This window comes from Sus scrofa, chromosome X, assembly GCF_054392235.1.
Source record: "Sus scrofa isolate SSC_HxYL_T2T_F1_AM1 chromosome X, Sscrofa_HxYL_maternal_Yorkshire_Landrace_v2.0, whole genome shotgun sequence".
Taxonomy (NCBI): domain Eukaryota; kingdom Metazoa; phylum Chordata; class Mammalia; order Artiodactyla; family Suidae; genus Sus; species Sus scrofa.
Window position 1 is genome coordinate 126,294,079 of NC_139401.1, and position 25,906 is coordinate 126,319,984.

A 25,906-nucleotide genomic window follows, 5' to 3' on the forward strand; every position below is an offset into this window, starting at 1 on the left:
ATTGATTCCTGAATATAATCAAAGAGAGGTAAATTCTGTTTTCTATTTTATGTATATATAAACTTTGCAAAGCTCTTTATATTAAGACACACAAGGGGAGTTTGTCATTTTTTACTTATGTAGATATATATATGCATTAACACACCACATTCCTTGGATATTGGTAAAAACTCAAAATGTTATGTATAGAAATAATTATACAATTTATAACATAGCTTTATTTTTAAATGGATTGCAATTAATCTTCAAGTCCTTTGCTATTCACTATGGTAACCATAGAAAAATCTGGCTTTGAACTTTTGGTAAGTTCCACAATGATTTGTTATTCAAAATTATTGCAGAGTAAATTTTAGCTGTAAAACATGACCTTTTTAGTGTCCTATTTCCTGAAACCTAGCCCAAAGTTATTTGACTTCACACAGTGATTCAATATCATAAATTGTTACCATTCTCTTCAAATCAAAATGTATTGAGCACTGTTATTTTGGAGCAGTACAAAACAAAACTGAATACAAAGTGCATGCACATACACAAACACACACAAAGGTGTATTTGCACAACACATGTTCTGGGGACATATTCCCAAGAAGAAAGTCTCTGTCAGAACTGACATTCTACTTCAATGTTTTGGGGAATAATTTTGTTGGAAACATGGTCTAAGACAGCACCTCTATCCCTCTGACAGGAACCTTCTCCTATGCTGTATTGCCATTTCCATTCTGTGAGACCCATTGTCGTTCACTCGTGCCCTCTGCCTGATGGATTCTGCAGTATGATTTGAGTACTGCATGTTATTAATAACAATAACTACCATGTCTCACTATTTTTTAATATGCCAGGCACTGTGCTGATATATATACACTATTTAATATGTTCCTATATTCATCTTGGGTGTAAGCCACCCAAGATGGCCGTCCTCCTGCTGTCTGTACATCCTCTGCTCAACCACTGCCTGCTTTACCCACATTCCCCTCACAGGACTGACCTTCCTACATGCTTGCCCCAGGCCCCAGCTAGTGCTGGTTCTCATCAAAGGGGCAATGAGGGCCTGCCCCTCTGCTGGGTTCCCTGGTAACTGATGTAGTCAATTCCACCTGAAATCAGTTTCCCCTATAACTGGCAGTTTCCCCTCCCCCTGAGTGAAGCCTGCAGCCGTGTCCTGGTTGCTGTCTGCTGCACTCCATGGGGTGTCACTCCAGGACCTGGCTTCAGAAGGGTAAATTAAATCACTAATGTCCATTAAATCACTAATGTCTCTGGCACTAACTCCAAGATCTTTCTTGAGTCTTGAAGCTGTGCAAATACAGGCAGGGTGCAGCCTAACAATCCCACGCAATTTCATGGATTATTCCAATTTTAAAGTTGCAGAAGTTAAGGTTCAAAGACAGCCTATGAACACATGACCTGAAGATACCGAGAACAAAAGTTGAACTAGAGTCTGCGTGGCCTCAGAGCAAATGTTCTTTCTACTATGTGGTCTCTCCCCTGGTGGAGTTTGTTAACTGTTAAATAATATATCCACCCTTTAGGTTATTAAAAGGAAATGGAGATTAATGGAATTATTTAAAGATTGTTTAGGAAAATATTTTGAATAATGAGAAAATATAAATAAGGAAAAAAAGAAAAATATCCCATTTCAGTGAAATAGCCATCTTTTACCAATGTAATGTTTGTCATTTAAAATGTTTTTCTCTGCATATGTTATGACTTTTTTGAATAAAATGTCATCTAATTGTTGTAACCTGACTTCTTTCCCCTCCCTATTCCTAAGTTGTGAATATATCACCAGTTCAGTAAGTTTACGTTTGTCAGGCTAGGTTTCAAAAAGGGCACATTATTTCATGGTCTAAATATGGTTTCCTTTTTTTCTTTTTCTTTGTACAGCCACACTGCAGCATATGGAAGTTCCCAGGCAGGGGTCGAATTGGAGCTACAGCGGCTGGCCTATGCCATAGTCACTGCAATGTCAGATTCAAGCTGCATCTGCAACCTACGCCAAGTTTGCAGCATTGCCAGATCTTCAACCCCCTGAATGAGGACAGGGATCCAACCTGCTTCCTCATGGATACTATGTCAGTGTCTTAAGCTGCTGAGCCACAATGGAACTCCTGGTTTCCATTTTTTAATCAGTCTTTCAATGTTGGGTACATTCGTCATGTAAAAGCTTTATTTTTCCATTATTAAAAATGGTGTGACAAACATCCTCATACATATATCTCTTCATGCAACTCTGAATATTTTTTAGGATTAAAATAATAATCCTTTATTATTTGTTTTTCACAATTATGAATTATGGAAATCTGTGCTACCTGGTGTGATGCTAGGTATTGAGAAGGCAGAACAGAGGACCCAGGAAAAAAAGGCCATTTATTATTTTTTTCCACTTTTTTCTTCTTTTTAGGGCCACACCTGTGATATATGGAAGTTCCCAGGCTAGAGATCGAATTGAAACCACATCTGCAACCTATGCTGCAGATCATGGTGACAGAGGATCCTTAACCCACTGAGCGAGGCCAGGCATCCAACTGCATCCTCAGGGACACTATGTCGGGTTCCTAACCTGCTGAGCCACAATGGGAACACTAAAGACCATTTATTTATATGTAGAAACTTGATATATTGTAGAAATGACACTACAAATCAATGGTGATGGAAGTGATCATTCAAACATAATATTGAAATTGGAGTTCCTGTTGTGGCTCAGTGGTTAATAAATCTGATTAGCAACCATGAGATTGCAGGTTTGATCCCTGGCTTCACTCAGTGGGTTAAGGATCCGGTGTTGCCATGAGCTGTGCTGTAGGTTGCAGACATGGCTTGGATCCCGCATTGCTCTGGCTGTCACTGTGGCGTAGGCCGGAGGCTACAGCTCCGATTAGACCCCTAGCCTGGGAACCTCCATATGCCACAGGAATGGTCCCAGAAAAGACAAAACAAAAAACAAAAAAACAAAAAATAATACTGAAATATTTATTTATGCACATAAAAGGATATATAATTCAAGCCTTAATTTATACATCCTAAAATGCGAAATGCAGAAGTTAAAAAAATTGCATGAAATATAAGCAAGTACCTCAAAATTGGAGAGTAAGGAAGAATTCCTTAAATATAATCCGAAAAGCACAAATCATAGTATACAATATTGATAATTTCAACTGTAGTAACATTTAAAACTTCTGTGTAACAAAAGCTCACAAGTGAGAAACATGGAAAAGATGTTTGAAATACAATAACTGGTATTTGTATATGGAATATTTAAATAGCCCTATACTAGAATATAAGCTCCATGAGGGCAGAGAGTTTTGTCTGTTTTGTTTACTGCTAGATCCCTGGTACCCAATACAGAGCTTGGCAAACAGTAGACTAGACACTCAATAAATTTGGTTGAATGAATAAATTCCTCTACAAGAACAAAAAGAGCAAACTACATCAAGAGTTGATTCATAAAGAAATTTTAATCAATTATCATATGCAAAGATGCGTGAACTTATTGCTTATCAAGAGAATGCTCATTAAAACAAAAATAAATAGTGCAGTTTCACTCTATTAGATTAGCAAAAATCAAAATATCTGATTATACTAATTTTTGGTAAGGGACTGATAAAACATAATTCCTCATCTACCGTTAAGTTGGCATCTAGATTGTCATAAGCATGTTGGAGGGAGACTTGGCCATATCTTGTCAAGTCGAAGATACCTATACCCAGATACCTTATGATCTGCTATTTCACCTCTACATATAAATTAATATGGGACTATATAAACAAATGATGGTCAATTCAAATATTGAAATTCTAAGAGCAGGAAAAAAAAAACCCTGTCAAATGAAAACATTTAGATTAACATAATACTAAGTGGAAAAAGTAAAGTAGAAATGGACACACAGTGTAGTTCCATTTACATAAACTTTTAAACACAAAAACAATATTATGTATGGATCATAGCTTATGATATAAAAGTACAAAAAAATAATTAATATAAACAATGACTTTAAGAGAAGAAACCCGTTGGGAAATGAAAAGGATGGAAAAAGAGTTTACTTATATCACTATTTGCTAATTCTAGATCAGCAGTAGTTCTTTTAGTAATAATAATCAATCCACTACACTTTTACATAAATAACATTTCATGAGAAATAACTTTTGCAAAACAAAAATATTTGAGAAAAGTGAAATTCTCATTGAAACAACTGAACACACTCATTTGCAATATGTTGTTTTGGTTGAGGAACATGAAAGATAATCTGGTCTCATATAGGTATGAATTTATAAAAGTGAAGAGTATTTTAATAGCCTTTAATAATAATTGGTAAAAATGTGTTTTGGGTATACCAAGTATATCATCCTGTAGAAAGTATACCATCCTACAGATGGTAAAATGTATCCCTGACTAGAAATCAGAAGGCCTGAGTTCTTATTTCCACATTCCCACTGCCCTGTCAATTCACTATATTATTTTAGGCAGGTTAGTTAACATCCCTGGGATGTATTTTGTTATTCATTTAAGGATATCTCTGGAGTTCCTGCTGTGTTGCAGCAGGTTAAAGATCTGGCATATCACAGCTGCAGCTTGGATTTGATCCTTGGTCCAGGAATTTCCATATGCCATCGGTGTTTTCAAAAAACAATTAAAAAAAAAAAAAAAAAGAGAATGACTCTGTATATACTATTTTTTTTTTGTTGTTTTGTTTTGTCTTTTTTTTTTGCTATTTCTTGGGCCGCCCCTGCGGCATATGGAGGTTCCCAGGCTAGGGGTCCAATCGGAGCCATAGCCACCGGCCTACGCCAGAGCCACAGCAACGTGGGATCCGAACCGCGTCTGCAACCTACACCACAGCTCACGGCAACACCGGGTCGTTAACCCACTGAGCAAGGGCAGGGACCGAACCCACAACCTCATGGTTCCTAGTCGGATTCGTTAACCACTGCGCCACGACGGGAACTCCTGTATATACTATTTTTTAATTAAATGTTCTCTGCAGTTTCTTACTACATACTTCCAATGTAGGTATAAATGTGCTTACTAACAACAAATAAAATAAGATAAAATAAAATAAAAATGAAAAATAATCAGGGTCATTGATGAAAAGTCAAAGTAATTTTCCCACCAAGCTAACAGTATAGACAGGTCTTGATGAATTGGATGAGTGCTGATATTTTTTCCTTAATGGTTGACTTAGTACCCCTCCATTTAAAAACATTTGTAATATTAGCCAAAACTTTTTTTTTAAAAAAGAATAGCCTTTTCTAGTTAATCCATTATTTCTATCTTCTATTTCTTTTTATCCTTCTGACTGGGATACCTACTTATCTATCATTAGTCCTTTCCAACATGGTGAAGGACATACTCTTTGCCACCAGAAGCTAACAATGTAATAGATGAGATGGGCATGAACATACATATATGTGATACAGTGTGATGAATGCAATCATTGAGGTAATGGCTAGGTGCAGTGTTAGAAATAAGGAGGACGTTGGCAGGCCCAGGATATAGGTCACTGCTGAAGTGAAGGATTCCTGGGGTGTGTTTGGCTAGTGTCTGCATATATGTGAAAACGTCCATTTTAAACATTGTTTTTAAATTTGTTAAAAAAAAAAAATAGAATAAGGAGGAAGTGATAACGTTGACTTGAGCAAGTCAAAAACATTTTTACCAAATAGGAGACTTTTAAGCCATCATTTGAAGGAAAAGATTTTCCTAGGAAGGTGAGTAGAGGCAGGCCATTTAAAGCAGACACAGAGCAGAAATGTAAAGCAAGTTGGCAGCAACTAGCATGGCACATTTAGAGAACAGCGGAAAGCTGACTACATCTGAGGCAGGGGTTCACAATACGAGATTAGACAAGAACAGATGCCAGACCACAGAAACACTTGTATGGCTTGTTAGAGCAACAGTGAATGTTTGTAGTCAGGGAAACTACATGGTCAGACTCATGTTTTAGAAAGACTGTGCTGGGAGAAGTGTTGAGAATCATCTGGAAGGTGAAAGACTTCTTCCTGTTCTTCTCACTTTCAGGCACAGAGTGATGAAACTGGGTAAACCTAAGTGGTTTGTTTTCTTTCATATAGTTACTAGGCTGTTCAGACACGAAGGATAGCTACAAAAGGGCTTTGGGCCCAACCCCTCAGACTGGCCTGATAGATCTTGCTTTTCTGCTGCTAACTCTCCAGTATCTGCTTAGCCTGTGGGCAACCTACTTCTGCAACCTACTTCTTCAAATCCCTGGTGCCATTTGTTATTTCATTGACATTACTAGAACTTTGTGGTCAGTCTGTTTAGTGACAGTTGCCAGCTCCATCTAAAGCATTTTATTTGGGGGAATAAAGCTTTACAGTGATTCTGGGAAATTTGTGAATAAAATGATACTCCTCCTGCTTAGCCCTAGGTACTGCTTTCAAATGGTCCTTGTTTTTCCCAAGCTGCCTTACCTGCATTTGGCACCACTCAACATTAAACATTCTGTTACTCCCACAGATCTTGTATCTTTTGCAATTAAAGAAAAACAAGTTTTCAAAGGTTGTGTTGTTGGAAGCTGCACACAGAACTGTTGGTATTTGGGCTTGACAAGATGACATTTAGATTTATTTATCTAAACCCAAGGCATACAATATTTCTGGTATGATAATTATTCTTGGCTTAATAAGCACTTTTAAGCTTGCACTAGAGCAAAATTAATCACACTTCTAAATGCCTTAAAACTGATTATGATTCTCTTTGCACTAATGATAACACAAAAATTATGGGTAGGCTGATGGTCATGAGAGAATAGCAAAGTTAAGATCAAAGCTTTTAGTTTAAGACAGGTCTGAATTAAGTCTTAGGTCAACTTCTGCTTCTTGGGTATGTGACTGACCAAGCTAACTTGATCTCATTGAACTTCAGTTACCATATCTGAACAGTGAGAAAGAAAATCATGCCTGCTATGTGGAGTAGGTATGAAGATTGAGTGAGATCATGTATGTGGAATTCTAGAAGATGCAAACTAATCTGTGGTGCCTAAAACAGATTAATGGTTGCCTTGGAGCAGAGGGTTTGGGAAGGCTGGGTGGGGAGGGATTTCAAAGAGGCATGATAAAAATTTAGTCATGATGGATATCTTCACTATCCTGATTGTAGTGATGTTTTCACAGGTGTATGTATATATAAAAACTTATCGAATTGCACATTTTAAGTATGTTCATTTTATGTCAAATACTCAATAAAGCTGTTATAAAAAGTCAATAAGGAATATAATTAACACCCCCTTACACAAAATGATTCAGGAACATTTTAAAATATCATTCTAATCACTATGTTGGTGAAGATTAATAAACAAAAATTTAAGAAAATATAGCAATTTTCTCTAAACTTTTAAAATGCCTTCTTCTAAATTCTCCTTAATTTGGTTGTTCAGATTTTTAAAAATTACTGTTGTTGTTTTCGCCTCTCTGACTTGATTTCCTTGAAAAGGAGAAATTATTCCATGGCAAAAAAAAGCAGTTTTTCTTTCAGGTCAAATACATGCTGCCTTGGATTTAAATTTCTATTAATTGTATATCCTTTGGTCAGACATTGAATATCATTGCTTGAATGCAGGAAAGAGAAATTATGTCAACATATTAAAAAGCTGAATGATAATTAAATATAAAATAATCATCCTCATTCTGAAACCAATCACTGTGTTACATTCACCTTAACCCTATTGTGCCTCTAGGATTCCTAGGACTACTTTTCCTTAATTTACTTATTACATTTATTTATTATTAAATGTCTCCTGTGACAATAGTACTCTGCTGAGCATCAAACATCCCAAGTTCTAATTTTATCTTTACCACTGTGATAGATAGGAATACTAAAATGTTCCCACATTGCCTATATATCCCAATCCCCAGGACATGGGTATATATTATCTTACATCGGGAAAAAGATTTGCGGAGATGGAATTAAAGTTAAGGAACTTGTGATGGGGAAGAGTATCCTGAGCTATCCAGGTGGATCCAATTGAATCATATGACTGCTTAAAAGTAGAGAACCTTTTCAGTTTGTGGTCAGAGGAAGATGTGACTACAGAAAAATGGTGAGAGAAGTGAAAAGTTGCTGCTTTTGATGATGGAGAAAGTCTTCTTTGAGCTAAAGAATGTAGACAACCCATGTTGGACCTCTGACCTGCAGAATGGTAAGATAATACATTTATACTGTTAAAACCAGTGTTTGTGGTAATTTATTATAGCAGCAATAGAAAACAAATACAATCACATGTCCACTTACGGATGCTATCGCCATGGACAATTCAAGGGAATAACCATGTCTGTGCTACCTTTTTCAAATATCTGTTGAATGGATTTTTATACTAAACTCAACTAAAACATTGCCAGCAAAATGATCTCCAAAATTTGCTGTAAAACATCTTCCAAGATGGGAAACAGTAGCTACTAATCATAATTTGATAATGAAAAAGAATAGACTGACAAGAGTGGATTGTGTCTTTTTTTTTTTCCAATGAAGTATTGTGTAACTGGGTCACCATGCTGTACAGTAGAAAATTGACAGAACACTGTAAACCAGCTATAATGAAAAAAAATAAAAATACGAAGTATTGTGTTTTTGAACGTTGTCTTGGGATTTTGGTATGCAGCTCAGAGATGGATTATAAATCTCTGGAGACGAAACTCAAAAAATCAAATTCAAGAACAACCTTAGTAATAGCAATATGAGAGCACTTTCATTATTGTTTACATTTTCATATTAATAGTGTAGGGAATCTATTGCCATTTATCTACTAATTTCCTATGTCAAAGTGTAGCAATTGTGTTAAATAAAAGTGACAAGTTGGGCAAAATGCAATTCAAATAGTGAATCAACATTTCAAAGTTTAATTTTGTGACCAGGAACCTGAAGGAAGGTGTCTTCTCCTAGATTTTCTTTTTCCTCATCAATGAGCACTCTTCTGGTGGTTTCTCTTAAGCTTCTGGTTTTACCTTTCAAATTTCTCTTATTTAGCTAAAATTCTGCTGAGAGGGTGTTTTTTTTTTTTTCCCCATCTTGTCCCAGCACCAGCCAAAGATGAATAGGATTCAGTTGCAATGAATGAGATTTAGAGTAAATGTTGCAAAGAACTTTTCAATTTTGGAAAGGATTACAGTAAAAAAAAAAATGGATGACTCGGTAGACGTGGAAGATATTAGTGCTTCGTTGAAGTTTGAAGAAAGGTGCTACCAAAGACTCAAGCAAGTCTTTTAGATCTATGGTCAGGTCGTTTCTAGGTATGTCTGAATTTAACTCAGTTATGTCATTTGCCTGGTACTAATCACAATTTTTTATTAAAATGATGATGTCATGTAATAGGATCACAGATATCTGAGATCACATCGGTATTGCCTTAAGTCCTTGTTCCAATAGGCGTCATAGTATAGTGAAAAAAACACTGGCTTCACGGACAGAATTTTGGTTTGTGTATCAAAAACATTCATTTAGTGTATCTATAAATCATTTAAACTTTTTGAGCTTCAGTGTCTTCTATAAATGACTGTAATTCTAGTTCTCTACCAAACTCACATGTTATTGTGTAGCTCAAAATAGAGTAATAAATGTAACAATGTGAAAATGGTAATGTCTTTGGTTTATTTGCTGAAATCTGGTTTTAGGAATGAAACTAAATATGCAAACTAAATTAAGAGGACTTATTACTAGGGTTTCTCTCTCTCTTTTTTTTTAAGACGTTTCCATATTTTATTTGTTTATTTTTCTTTGGCCACACCTGTGGCATGTGGAAGTTTCCTAGATCAGGAATGGAACCCACACTGCAGCAGTGACAATGCCAGATCTTTAATCCACTGAACCACCAGGGAACTCTTTAATTTCTTTCTCTTGAAATGCAACAGACTGAAAAATATAAGGGGTCAGTCATATTCTAGAGATTAAGCCCTTGTCAGTCATATCATTTGAAAGTATTTTCTCCCATTCTGTAAGTTGTCTTTTTGCTTTCTTTTTGGTTTCCTTTGCTGTGCAAAAGCTTGTCCGTTTGATTAGGTCCCATTGGTTTATTTTTGCTTTGATTTCAGGTGCTTTGGGAGACTGACCTGAGAAAATATGCATAAGGTTGATGTCAGAGAATGTTTTGCCTATGTTCTCTTCCAGAAGTTTGGTGGTGTCTTGTCTTACATTTTAAGTCTTTAAGCCATTTTGAGTTTATTTTCGTGCATGGTGTGGGGGTATATTCCAGTTTCATTGATTTGCATGCAGCTGTCCAGGTTTCCCAGCAATACTTGCTGAAAAGACTGTCTTTTTCCCATTTGATGTTCTTGCCTCCTTTGTCAAAGATTAATTGACCATAGGTGTCTGGATTTATTTCTGGGTTCTCTATTCTGTTCCATTGGTCTGTATATCTGTTTTGGTACCAGTACCACACTGTTTTGATGACTGTGGCTTTGTAATATTGCTTGAAGTCTGGGAGAATTATGCCTCCTGCTTGGTTTTTGTTTCTCAGGATTGCTTTGGTGATTCTGGGTCTTTTGTGGTTCCATATAAATTTTTGGATTGTTTGTTCTAGTTCTGTGAAAAATGTCATGGGCAATTTGATAGGGATTGCATTGAATCTGTAGATTGGTTGGGGTAGGATGGCCATTTTCACAATATTGATTTTTCCAATCCAGGAACATGGAATATCTTTCCATTTCTTTACATCTTCTTTGATTTCTTTGATTAAAGTTTTATAGTTCTCGGCATATAGGTCCTTTACCTCTTTGGTCAGGTGTATTCCCAGGTGTTTGATTTTGTGAGGTGCAATTTTAAAAGGTATTGTATTTTTGTATTCCTTTTCTAATATTTCATCGTTAGTATAGAGAAATGTGACTGATTTCTGAATATTAATCTTATATCCTGCTACTTTGCTGAATTTATTGATCAGTTCAAGTAGTTTTTGGGCTGAGTACTTATACAACTCAACAGCAAAAAAGCCAACAACCCAATTGAAAAATGGCCAAAAGACCTGAAGACACATTTCTCCAAGGAAGATGTACAGATAGCCAACAAGCACATGAAAAAATGCTCAACATCCCTGATTATTAGAGAGATACACATCAAAGCTGCTATGAGGTACTACCTCACACCAGTCAGAATGGCCATCATTAGTTAAGTCCACAAATAACATGCTGGAGGGGGTGTTGAGAAAAGGGAACCCTCCTGCACTTTGGTGGGAATGTAAGCTGGTACAACCAATGGAGAACGGCATCAAGGTACCTTAGAAAAGTATACATAGAACTACCATATGACCCAGCAGTCCCACTCTTGGGCATATATCCAGACAAAACTTTCCTTGAAAAAGACACATGCACCTGCATGTTCATTGCATCACTATTCACAATAGCCAAGACATGGAAACAACCTAAATGTCCATTGACAGCTGAATGGATTAATATAATGTGGTATATATATACAATGAAATACTACTTAGCCATAAAAAATAAAATAATGCCATTTGCAACAACATGGATGGAACTAGAGACTCTCATACTAACTGAAGACTCTCATACTAAGTCAGAAAGAGAAAGGTAAAAACCATATGATATCACTTCTATCTGGAATCTAATATATGGCACAAATGAACCTTTCCACAGAAAAGAAAATCATGGACTTGGAGAACAGCCTTGTGGTTGCCAAGGGGGAGGGGGAGGGAGTGGGGTGGTTGGGGAGCTTGGGGTTAATAGAAACTACTGAATTTAGAATGGATTAGCAATGAGATCCTGTTGTGTAGCATTGGGAACTATGCCTAGTCACTTATGATGGAGCATGATGGTGTGCGAAAATAGAATGTGTACACGTATGTGTAACTGGGTCACCATGCTGTACAGTAGAAAAAAATTGTATTGGGGAAATAACTATTAAAAAAATAATAGAATGAATTAAAAAAAAGAAGTAGTAGTTTAGAACTCAAAAATCCCAGACACTTCCATTTTCTGGCAGAATATCCCAGACATTTCCAGTTTCTGGTCCAGCATTATCACTCTATCCTAACAATAAAGAGCTGAACAAATTGAAAAATCAAAAAAAAGAATATATCAGAATGAATATATATATATGTACATGTATAACTGGTTCACCATGCTATACAGCAGAAATTGACAGAACATTATAAATCAACCATAATAAAAAAATTGTTTAAAAAAGAAAAAAAAAAAGGCCAGTCTTAGGAACTTTGACCATTTCCAAATTCAACTAGAATTAATGTCTACAGATGAAGTTAACTTTTTAAAAACTCATGTTCCTATGACTTGCAACTAACTTTACTTGAAGTCAACTTGGAGACATTCATCTAAATGAAGCAGTTTGATTTCATATGTTTACCCTGTGAAAATATTTTTCAAGGAAGCCCTTGAGGTATGATGGAGTCCTTTTAAGAATGTGTTTTAATGTCACCATTTGATCACATATACATATTAAGGACATTTATGATAACACAGTGTTGTCACATTTTAGAGTCATGGTCTAACCTCCAATTAGAACTGTGACAAATAACCTTGGTTTTCAATGAATTAAATTATCTTTTTCATTTCAATTACAGAAAACACATTTTTAAAAAAACTTGGTACATGACATTTGCATTGTTGGTTTTCAGAAGAACCTTAAGCAATTTGACCTTCTCAGTCTAGAAAATGTAGAGATGAAAAATGATCTGTATATAAATCTGGGGCATTCAAAATTTGAACAAACCTCCATTGTTTTCACAACAGTAAAATTAGATTAAGTGAATGGAAAATTGGACTGGTCATGCTTCAAGCCAGATGATTTAGAAGCCTATAAGTAGCAGATTTAGCTATAGATCTATAGTTTTCCCCACATTAAGTAAATCATAACCATTGTTATAACCATTTCCAGTTGACTTTACCCTAATGAAAGGAATTAGTGCATCAATGCTTTTATGACTCAACTCAGTTACCTAGGAGACTTTATTCTAGAGAGAGCCCAGATGAGAAGGTTGTAATTTTACACTACTATTCAAATTTGAAACATTTCCAAGTAAAGTTGCTTTCTTTTTATTTCAGAAGAAATACCATTAAGCAATGTAGCATTTTTCTTTTGGACAAAGAATTGGTAGTTGAGCACTTAAAAGAGGAGAAAATGTGCAGGTGCCACAGTGTGTTATTATCTGCATAAGGGTTTGTGCATTAGAGTCACAAGGAAGGGATTTTCTTAAAAAAGCAAATCATTCTAACAATTAAAATGAAGGCTGATAATAATGAAAATTAGGAGTTCTCTTTCATACCCTCTGCCAAGTTGCCACCCTAACAGGTTTATGTTATACATATATCTATGATGGTGGATTAAGTTTCAATGAAATGTGATGGTGTTCAGATTTTCTAAGGACCTTGTAAACTTCCTATTAAATATTATTTATGTTATTTATCTTAAAGATAACATCAAGATGTCCTGGAAGGAAATACAGCATATATAATGCAGTCTGTTGTTGTTTTTTTTTCTATATTGCCTATAGAAAATATGTTGGTATCTTGTAAAGCTGGATTACAAAACTTTCCCAAGCAATTTCCTTCCATGACTGAAATTTAATGCTTATCACACATCCACACACAAAATTCAGAGATGAATTGTGGTATTTATTCCCCCATGCCAAGAGCTCAGAAACTATTCTTGTTGGCTTTCAGTTTTGTCTTCCCAGCAAAATAGAGTTTGTTCTCCTTTCTTCTCTTTCTCTCTGCCTCTGTCTCTCTCTCTCTCTCTCTCTGTTATGAAACGCACATTAGAAATTCATTTTATGTTTGCATAAGTAAAATCACATGTCGCTATAGGGAATCTAAACATTTTGTGAATAAAGCTCATAAAATACCGCAGATTAAGCAGTTGATTCTGAGTACTAAGACAGTACTTATACCTGGTTTTATCTGAAGATGAGATTGTGACATACAGAATTTCCTATACACAAATTATATATTTTACCAACATAAAAGGCTTTTTCAAGAAGACTGCTTGCTACAGCAGGCATGTGTTTTTCACAGCATGGATCTTTTCCTGAGCCCAAGCCTAATAGCTGTTTATCACCAAGTGTCCACTTTAAAGGTGCTTGTATAGTTAAACTTCAGCGGTGCTTGCCATTCCATAAATGAAGCTGATGGATGTATCTGCAATTACTTTTCTTACTGTTGGCAGCAGAAATATCTGTGACTGCCTGGGTTATCAGAAAGCTCTCCTGCTGCTACAGAAAGGGACAAATGGGGGGTAAATGGGCTCTTCTCGTAGAAACTAATTGTCATGAGATGCTTGGTACAGGGCCCTTCAAATTTCAGGTGACAAAGACTGGAGTTATCAGTAGGGAGCTTAATTAACTGGAGCTTACCAAGATTTTACCTTTTCAGTTTTGGTAGCAGCTAACTGAATTTAAAGTCCCAGAATCAGAGTTTAGGATTATGCCAGGAGCTACCAAGCTCAGGACAGAAAGTCGTAGTCATTTGTAGAAAAGCAAACTGGAAATAGAGATTATAGGGCAATTGATTATAAGTAAATAAACTGTGTTAATAACCCTAAAGAAGGAATTATGTTATTTTATGAATCACACTTTGACCCATAGATTTATCTGCCACATGTATAGATAGCTAATTTTTGTTTTTATTATATGGGGACTTTTTATGCTGTTTCTTTTTTCCTTAAGGGATAAATTTTTGAAATGATAGTGAGGTTATGTAAATATTATACAGTGTACAAAATACTAATCCATAAAATTGAAAGCTTGAGCTACTGGAGCTTCATACCGAGAACATGCTTATTTACAAAGGACTATGGTCCAGATCAGGCTTCATACCCTATAAACAGAAAATCGGGCTCCAAGGAAACACATTTGCCCTGGGAGGAACATGACTTCCAAGCCTTAAGTGTCAGAATTCAAATTAGCAATTCGTGCAAGCTAGAAAAAAATAACTGCAATCCGTAAGTCAGCACATCAAAGGCAGGATGCAAAGGTGTGTATTTTTAAGGTGATTTTCAATCAATTTTAATCAGCACTCCCAGAATATTCCCAAAGTACATCATTATTAAATGCATACATATGGGCAGGAACTTAATTTATATATCCCTGTAGTCACCTTCTTATTGTGCTGCATCAATCTTATATAAGCATTTGGGAGGTGAGAAAGCAGAGGGTTAGAGTTTGAGTGACCTTGAATGTTGCCCTGAAATAGTTTTCTGTTGGGGTTAGAACAGGAACTTAATGGATGTACATATACATGAGTTTGATGGGGTTTGGTTCATCATTTCAAATAGAACAAGTGAGATGTGTGATCCCAAGAGTCCTAAATGTTATGAGTGTTTTAAAACAATTTTAAACTATGCAGTGATGCTATTGATGGATTTGAAATCAAAGAATAAATTCATGCATCATTCCACCTCCCCAATAAGCCATAATTTTCCATTGGTCAAAATCCCCTTTTAGTTCTTGTGAGCATGTATATTCAACATTATACATATAGTACTAAGAACTGACATTTATTGGGCCTTTACCATATAAACCTTCCATGTTTTGACTCATTTAATCTTCACAACACCCCTATGAGATAGGTAATTACTACTATGATCCCATTTTTACAAATGAGGTAACAGAGTTCAGAAACATGTTAAATCGACTTCCTTCCACGAGGCCATTAAGTATCCTGCCCAAGGTCATAACACTAGGAAGTAAGAGTTTAATCAGGCAATTTGACTCCTCCGTCTGCATGCTTAATCATTATGCTATATCATCATTATAGTACAGATATGATTTAACATGACATTACATTTAATAAAGAGTTTTCTTGGAAAAAAATGTAGTCACCATGCTTTTTTTTTTTGCTTCTTCAAATGTCCACTATATTTAGCATGTCCCTGGGACAGACAGAGAGAGAAAAGTACCAACCTTCATGGAACTTTGCATTTAGGATAGTGCATCAAGGCAAACTACTTTCAGGCCATGTCTCTTTGAGCTTAACGATCTTGGAAACAGTGTTTTTTTTTTCTTTTTTCTTTTTGTCTTTTTGTCGTTTTTAGGGCTGCACTTGCGGCATATGGAGGTTCCCAGGCTAAGGGTCTAATTGGAGCTGTTGCTGCTGGCCTACACCACAGCCATAGCAATGCCAGATCTGTCTGCAATCTACACCACAGCTCATGGCAACGCTGGATCCTTAACCTGCTGAGCAAGGCCAGGGATCGAACCCACAACCTCATGATTCCTAGTCGGATTCGTTTCTGCTGTGGCACAACAGGAACTCCCTGGAAACAGTGTTTAATGAATTAATTTTTAGTTTACTGATGATGTTATATAATGGTTACCTTTCAAAAAAGTATTTGCTTCCCTCACTGGTCCACTGATAACTGAGGGCAGGGACTAGGATGTTTTCATCTCTGAATCCTCAATCACAGTTCTCTCCAAACATGAGGGGCACAATAAAGGTTGCTTATGAAAAATAAAGGATGTTTATAAGACGTTTGTCTCTCTGCCTCTGGTGTGGTCCACACATGGTTTCCAGTCAAACAATAGACTCTGAATCAAATGGGATTAGAATATTTTGAAAATCTGCAAATTTTTATTCATCCAGACATTCAATACAGTTTAATTCCACAGGTAATTTTTAACATCTACATTGTGTTTATCACTCAGGTCACAGTATGAAGACACCTTATAAAGAGTAAGGCAATATGTGGGAGTTCCCTATTGGCTCAGTGGGTTAAGGATCCAGCATTGTCCCTGTAGCAGCTTGGGTTGCTGCTCTGGTGTGGGTTCGATCCCTGGCCCGGGAACTTCTGCATGCCATAGGCACAGTCAAGAAACAATAACAAATCACCACCACCAACAACAAAAAGCAACCGGTAAGGCAATATGCAAATAGAAAGGGACATCACTAGGCATTGTACCAGCGGCCAAATCCCTGCCTTCATTAGCTCTTCACAGTTGGATAAACAATGACCCTCCCACTCATCAGCTTAGTATAAACTCAGTCTCTCAATCAATATGACTGAATTGGGATATACAGTGGCAGCCTTGCCACTACAGCTTGTTGGAATAAGGCTGAGCATAAATCCTCTTTAAATGTGGGACCAGGGCCTCCAGAAGTAGACCTCTGATACCTTTGTGCCCTTAGGTCCCAGTGTAGCTTCATTGACACCCCCTCCCCAGTACCTAACACTATGGCACGATGGTCCAGGAAAGAGGGCTGAGCTTGAATCCAGGGCTCAGACTCTTGGACTGTCTTGCTCAGCAACACTGCTGGCCTAATTGCTTCAGTCTCCTCAAATTCCAGCCCTCCTTAGTGGATGGATTTCAGGGGATGCCTTGGCTTCCCCTCCTTCTCTACCATACTTCTGAGAATGGACTGAAGCTTCGCACTGATTTTCAAATTATTTCACTCTGAAGTATTAAAGTTATGACTGAAACACTATTCCACTCATAGGAAATACACAGTCTAGTGAGTAATTAAAATAGTTTGTTTCTATAAAGTGATCTTCTTTCACTGATCAGTTCCAAAAACACATACTGAGAACTTGGCAAGGAAGTACTATGGAGGCCCACATAGAAGTAGACATTTACCAAGAGTGTTGGGGAATCATTTCTTTTGAAGGTCAGGTTGCCATGAGGGTAAAAGGAAGAGAGAAGTTACATCTGTCCTAAAATGCCATCACAGAGATTTACACACAGGCACCAAAGCCTTCAAGGTAAAAAGTATCTATGTTAAAGCACATGCAGAAATCAGTCCTTTTCCGGTGTAACAAAACTGCAAATAGCCAGATCATTCCAAATTGGCTGTAAAACATTCATTATCAGCTCAAGGGTCAACAGAGTTTGCATTATTGATTGCCACCTGCCCAAGTTTGCATTGCATCTAACTTGTGCAAAATTAGCATGACTAACTGCAAATGGAAACACCAATTCATGAGCACTGTACAGTTTTTCTTTGTTGAAAATAGGGTACCCATATGCATTCTTCCTGATATATCTTACTGGCACATTGAACATCTTAGAAAATTGTTGCTGTACATTGCCTCAATTCATGAGCAACTTCATTGACACAAAATGTAATTAAACATCAATTCATGTTTACCGTGTTTCTTATGAATAAGTCTGATGCCTTATTTGTATTCAAATGTCTGCTGATAGCAATAAAACAATGGGCCTAGAAACTGGCTGTTTTTTTGAAGGTTTAACATGTGAGTTCAGAAATATGTTAAATTCACTTCCTTACACAGTATGTCAAGATTTCTTGATTTTGACACATGGTATTTTATATTTCAGCTATCATCCCCCCTGGGTGTATAACAAAGATTGCAACGAAATGTAGGAGAACAGACCAGGTTGCCAGATATTATAACATCTCTAGTTCTGGGTTACCAGTGAGTCTTTGCTACAACACAGTTGTACCATAAAGCTGTGGGGCAAGAGTAGAGCTAAAAATTTTTGCCATCACCATATAATTCTCACTTTACTAAGGAGGACACTGAGGCCAAAAGATGCCAAGTGCATTGCTCAAGGTCACAAAGCTAGGTAGCAGCAGAATTGAAAGTGGAACTCAGGCTTTCATTTCCAAAGCTATTTCTCTTTTCACTTTAGTATAGAGTAGACTTGTATTAGAGCTCATTGGGAATTTACTCAGAAGGAACTCATTATTATGTGGCTCTTCATAATGTGTATCTGGAAAATGATTTATGAAGTCTGGTAAATTTGGAAGGGGTGTGTGTGTGTGTGATGGGACTGTATTCTTGAATAATTGTATGTGTAATGATAGAACCAACTTATAATCAGTCTTCCACATAGAGCCACCTGCAGATCTTTTTTGGATTTTTTATATATTTAGACCTTAGAGCTAAAAGAGCCTTCGGTCAGTGGTTCCTAAAAGGGTTAAGGATCTGAGTGTGTCAGAGAAAAGCTTTCTCCCCGTGAAAGTGCATATGCCCACAAAATTGTGTGTGTTTGTGTGTGTATGGGAATCCTAGAGCCACAATTAACTCAGGATGAACTCCTTTCACTCTTCCTCATTTGCAAAATGAGGGATTGTGGGGGTGAGGTTAGATTCTACCTTAGAAACTACCTACTCCAACTCCTGCACTTTGTACTGAGGAGGATACATCTAAACAGAGAAGGGAGACACTTTTAAAGGTCACACAATCTGCCCCAAATTTGTGTTTAGGCCCCTGCTCTTCCCACTGAACTAATTCATTGCCACACACATATATGCTTTTAGGCCCATACTGGCAACATATGGAAGTTCCCAGGCTAGGGGTCATAGCCACAGCAATGCTAGGTCCGAGCCACATCTGCAACCTACACCATAGCTCATGGAAATGCTAGATCCTTAACCCACTGAGCAGAGTCAAGGATTGAACCTGCAACCTAACAGGTACTAGTCAGTTTTGTCACTGCTGAGCCACAACAGGAACTCCCACAATATATTTTTTTGCTCTTTTTCCTCAGAAGATGATATATGAGTGAAGTACTATAATATTTGCCTGTATATACTAGGCCAAGCTTTCACTGCAAAACATTGAGACACTAATTTTTATTCATAACTGCTTAGGCATATATTTGAGAAAAGTTCCACAAAGAAGATGTAGTATGTATATACAATGGAGTATTACTCGGCCACTAAAAAGAATAATGCCATTTGCAGTAGCATGGATGGACCTAGACATTATCATACTATGTGAAGTAAATTATACAGAGAAAGACAAATACCGTACATCACTTATATGTGGAATCCAATAAAAGTGATACAAAAGAACAAATTTAAGAAACAAAAAAAGACTCACAGACATATGGTTATCAAAAGGGATGAAGAGGAGGGATAAATTGGGAGTTTGAGATTAATATATGTACACTACTATATGTAAAATAGATAACAAGGACATATGGTATAGCACAGGTAACCACACTCAATATGTTGTAATAACTTAGAAAAATCTGAAAAGAACATATACATATATATGTATAACTGAAGCACTGTGCTGTATACCTCAAATTAAAAAACATTGCAAATCAACTATACATACATATATATATATTCTAATAATTATCAAAGATAATACAAAAAAGTTTATTCTTTCAAAAAAAAAGTATCCATAACTGAAGCGTGTTATTAAGAAAACTGAGTTTAAGGCTTCACATAGATCCTAATTGCAAGATGTAATTGTTTATACACTCCTTGTCGCTAGGTAAGGAACCAGCCACTGAGACTGACACTATGAGATAGCTTTCTTTCACAGAATATCATTCCTGCCATTATTGTATAAAGGTAATTAGAAGTGGTTTAGTCTTTATGTCTCCAGTGGTTAGCTTGACAATTATAAAATTAGTGTACTTTTTAGATGACATACTTAGTTACATAATTGTCACAATTATCCAAATTACTTCCCATAAAGGCAGCAAAGTACACGTGTTCTGAAATTCATCATTTGGTTTATTGATGTCGTGCACACAGTTGCCTCTCACATCCTCTTGTAGAGCAGCTCTGTAAAGGCTTTGCCTTGACATAGAAATCAACAAAGCACCATTACCACCTGATTGACTGGGTCACAGGTGGAACTGTTTCATATGGCACTGTAGAGTTAACCCCTCACAATGCACTCTCCTTGAACAGGACCTCTGGGTTTAATAGGCTCCTTGCCAATCCACAGAGAAAACAAAGGCAGAGGGGGCTGAGAACGCTTAGTGCAGTTGCAGCGCTGCTGGGAGGCACCTCAGAAGATGAGAATATACTCCGCAAAACACTGAAAGCCAATTAGCAGTCCTGCAAAGGTAAGAAACTTGGTATGCCTGCCTTTCCCATCATTGGTTTTTACTTTTGTGATGAACGCGTAAAGTACAGATGTTACTGATTTAAATATTTATATTCACATTCTTTCCCCATCACAGGCAGAAAAACCTTTTGATTTTGCCCTAAGCAGGAAATAGCTATTGCAGTAGAGACCTGTGTAGGCTGAGGCTTCCTCTCTCATATCTTACAGAGTTCCTCGGAAGTGATCTTCCTAATGGAATCTCATCAGTTTACCCTCTAGCTTACAAACTTCTGTTTGCATTCTCTTGCCAATCCATCGTTTACAAGATTAGGTGCATCTTCCTTAGCTTGGCAAACAAGACCTTTCACAATCTGACTTCCTTTCCAAATGTACCCTCACCTGCTCCCCTACATATATACCCTACACTGAAGCTCACTGAGCTATCTAAAGTCTCACCTGTCACACCAGGCTCTTGATTCCTTGCTTTTCAATTTTCTGTCTTGTGTGCTAGAATGGCCATGTAAAACTCATTCTGCAAGACTCTGAATATCATTGAAGACTTCCCTAGCATGTCCCTTTCCCATGACAGTTAATCAACCTGCTTTGTGTTCACCAATACTTCAGAAGGTTTTGGTACAGCAAACGCGAAGTGGTAGTGAAATTTATGTGTATTTCTTTCTCTACTAGACCCAAGATCAGGAAATGTGTTTAATTTTGTTTTCATTATCTATGTTACCAGATTCATAGCAAAAAACAAGTTGGCAAATTCTCATTCCTGCCTTTCCCCCTTTCTAAATGGAACATAAGCAAATTGGTGACTTTGTGCTCATTAAGACATCTAAAATTTGCACTTTTAGCCATGACAACAACTATATATTTAGCCCTTTATTTCTCTACCATTAAAAAAGTGATAGTGGAATACTGCAATAAGTCAGCCAAAATGGTGTGATTTTTTATAATTGCACTGTTCCTTGATTGTTTTATTGCTTGCTACAACAGAAAAATACGTAGTTTTTTGAAATGCATGTGCCTCAGACTCAGCCCCCAGAGTCTAGATTTCAATTAGCCTGTGTTGGGGCCCAGCCATCAGTATTTTTTAAAAGCTCCTCAAGATACTGAAAAATGCAGCCAGGGCCAAGAATCAGTGGTGTAGAAACTGGATATGACGTCTGAATCAATGTCAACAGCCTCCACTTGTCCTTCATTGGAAAGGACAGCAACCATTGTTTCTTGAGAATATTTACTTACATTTAGCACTTTCCATACACATTATATACTCTCACATACATATTGTATATAATACATTACATATTTTAACATTCTATATATTTACTAGGTGCCATTTTGTAGATGAGCTAGCCATGGCAGCAGGCATCTGTAGCAGTAATTAGAGTTGAGTTGGAATGCATAGTAATGTTTTGGGCTACACCCCACAGGCCTACAAGCCCCGCACTTGCCCAGCTTCAGGACGAGCCCGGAGTTGTATCAAGGACAGAGACATCAGTGGTTTAATGGATGGGGGAGCTTACCTGTCTGAAGCCACGTCCTGGAGAGACACCCCACCGCGGAGCAGACTTGGCAGCAGGCTTCGGTCTGGGGGAGGGGAGACTGCTAGTTATAGGGGAATTGACTTCTGGTGGGCTCATTAGTTACCAGGGAAACCAGCAGAGGGGCGTGCCCCTCGTGGGCCCTTTTGATGAGAACCAGCACTAGCTGCCTCCTGGGGCAAGTATGTTGGAAGGTCAGTCCTGTGAGTGGGGTGTGGCTGAAGCAGGCACTGGTTGAGCAGAGGACGGCCATCTTGGGTGGCCTGACCATACACAGTGGTTTGTAGTGACCCATCTGGTTTGGACATGGCTACAAAAAATAGGGTCTATCCCGGGGATTCTAAATAAGTTTCACCTCAGCAGCTGCTTGGAGATCTGAGCTGTGAAGGCTGATCAGAACGCAAGAGGGCTCAACAAGAAAGAGTGCTCTGCTATTGGGGTCAAGTAGGCCTAGTGCTCTAGTCCTGGGTTGAGGGAGTAAATGGGTACACGTGTTTGGGTACTTGAAATATTTCTCCAGAAGTTTGTGTTTTCAGAATTCTTTTCACCATCCAGCAAGTGGAAACATGTATTCATCAGTGACGTGGCACAGAGCTGACTCGAGAACCTAGGCTGACATATTGAATATTGCTCACAAATTAATGCCATGTAGCTCATGGTTGTAAGAGATTTGGCTCCTATTCCCCAGAAAGGCTGAGAATGGAAGGTGCTAACACATCTCTTCATGACTCCCACTGAATGTTGGTTTGGTGGTCCTAAAGAAGCAGATGAAAACACCAGAGCTTGGAGATGTCTTAGATAAGAATTTGCCAGCCAGTGAAAAGATTATAAGAGCTCTTTATCTCTAACAGAAAGCACATTTCACCCCTTCTTTCACTGCCTATGAAAACGGAAAACTGATCTATAAAACGAAATTGGATCTGTGCACCTCTGAGATCCATTCCTATCTGATTTATGCATTCTGTGCACTCTGGAATATGGGAGTAAGATATAAATTGCTCAGGTATTCTAATAAATTTCCCTTCTCATCATTTGACTAGTCCTACCTCTCGGATAATACATTCTCTTAAAGGGCGTCTAACTCTAATCTTTCATTGCATACTGAAGAGTATAATCCTAGGGTTTGTTAGCATTTTTACAACCTCTGTGATGCCTCTCTGAAGGGCAGTATAAGAGATTATATTTATATTTTGATTGCAAAACATTAGGAGTTGTAAGGAATATCACTAATTTAGTCAAAGATTTGGGGGCGAAAAAAACAATGACACATTCCATATACATTAAGTTATATACACATTAAGTTTATAGCATAACTCAATCCAGAAACATTAAAGCATAAAAAGATATTTATGTATACATATATATGTATACTTATATATACACTTACAATCAAAGAAATATAGAAGTATCATCTTCTTGGCTTTATATAGACATTAGAGTTTGCCAGGTATTTTTGCAGTTCCCATTTCATAAGCTCTTTAAGTAGAAATCTGAGGAGGTGGCCTCAGGGAGTAAAAAAAACCACCCCTACCAAATGAGAGTGCAGAGAAAGGATCAAGAAGAGGGGCCTGGGACACATGACTGCTGAGGTCCTTGCTCACCTGGGCTTCTCTCCCTGGATCTCTCCCTGCCATCCTTTCTAAAGCTGGATGCTGATGAAGGAAGCCAGAAACACCTGGAAAATGCTCCTGAGAATCCTTCCAGAAGAACTTATTGGCACAGATGAATGCCAGAGCCACTTGTTCTAGTGAAAGTCAGGATGATTAAATGTGGAGCTAAAAAATGGCATTTTGGTTTTTTGAAGGTTTATTACACTGTGTTTTTTGCTGTTTTCTTTTTAACTAAATGAAAAAGGCAATCATGATTAGCCAAGTAGCGGTATTATGAGCATATGATGGATATTCTCTACAGAGTACAGTAAATGTTCTTTAAAATGGTAGATTGCTTTTACCATCAATTCAATAATGTTGGGCAGTAAATTAAATAGAGAAAATCATTTAATATCTTATTTTAGACAAAATAATAATAGATGTATTTTTCAGTGCAGACAGATGATTTCTAATTTTTTGAATCCTTCCTGCTGAGTAAAAATATAAGAAACATGTTCATTATAACTTGTTTTTTATATTTAAATATTGAATTAATTTATTTAGGTTTATCAGAGGGAATACTTATATGACTATTTCCTCCATTTTTTTCATTTTTTTAAATTTTATTGAAGTATAGTTGATTTACAATGTTGTGATAATTTCTGCTATACGGCAAAGTAATTCAGTCATATGTATACAGACGTCATTCTTTTTCCAGATTCTTTTCCCATATAGATCAACACAGAATATTGGAGATATATATATGTGTGTGTGTGTGTGTGTGTGTGTGTGTAAGAACACATGAGATCTGTCCTCTTGATTTTGAAACGTGCAGTACAGTATTCTTATCTATAGACACTATGTTGTACAGCGGGTCTCTAGAATTCATTCATCTTGCATACCTAAAACTTCACACACATTGAGCAATAACTCTCTATTTTCCCCTCCCTCCAGCTCCTAAAGATGACCAGTCTATTTTCTGATTCTATAAGTTTGACTACTTTATATGTCTCATATAAGTGAAATCATGCAGTATTTTCCCTTCTGTGACTTCTTTATGTCACTTTTTGCCTCCCCGCTTCCCTCTCCCCACTGGTAACCACTAGCTTGTTCTCTATATTCGAGAGAGTGTTTCTTTTTTGTTGTATTCACTAATCTGTTGTATTTTTGAGATTCCACATATAAGTGATGTCATACAGTGTTTGTCTCTAACTTATTTCATTAAGCATAGTGCCCTCTAGGTCCATCCATGTTGTAGCAAATGACAAAATTTCACTCTTTTTTATGACTGAATAGTATTCCATTATATGTGTGTGCATTGTGTGTGTGTGTGTGTGTGTGTGTGTGTGTGTGTATAACACATCTTCTTTATCCTTCCATCTATCGATATACATTTAGGTTGCTTAAGTTGATTCCATACCTTGGCTATTGTAAATAATGCTACTATGAACATTGGGGTACGTGTATCTTTTTAAATTAATGTTTTTGTTTTCTTCAGATATATACCTAGGAGTGGAATTGCTGGATAATGTGATGGTTCTACTTTTAGTTTTTGAAGGAACCTCCATACTGTTTTCCACAGTAACTGCACCAACTTATGTTCCCACCAACAGTGTACAAGTTTTCCCTTTTCTCTACAACTTTGTCTGCCTTTGATATTTGTGATCTTTTTTCTTGGCCATGCCCACAGCATGCCACTTGGGCCAAGGTTCAAACCAAAGCCACGACAGTGACAATGCTGATTCCTTAACTTCTAGGCCACCAGGGAACTCCCTATTTGTGATCTTTTTGATGATAACCATTCTGACAGGTGTGAGATGATATCTCATTGTGGCTTTGATTTGCATTTATTTGATGATAAGCGATTTTGAACATCTTTTCGGGTACCTGTTGGCTATCTGTATGTCTTCTTTGAAAAAGTACTTATTCAAGTTTGGGCCCATTTTTGAACCTTTTTTAAAAAATTTTGAAGTATATGAGCCTCATTTATAAATATGAGGTATATTTTAGATATTAATCTCTCATTGGTCATATAATTTGCAAATATTT

At 37.0% G+C, this 25,906-nt stretch overlaps 1 long non-coding RNA gene across 2 annotated transcripts in view; it reads right to left on the reverse strand.

Moving 5' to 3' along the window:
* Nucleotides 1–22,315, reverse strand: part of LOC110257824 (uncharacterized) — a 149,610-nt gene extending 127,295 nt beyond the window's left edge. Inside the window, exon 1 of one of the 2 annotated variants that reach the window (XR_002340831.2) lies at nucleotides 22,251–22,313. This is a non-coding gene — a long non-coding RNA (uncharacterized LOC110257824). Of the gene's footprint in view, nucleotides 1–22,250 lie in introns of both variants that reach the window. The other variant, XR_014835896.1, reaches the window with a different exon arrangement.
* Between the last annotated feature and the right edge of the window lie 3,591 nt (nucleotides 22,316–25,906).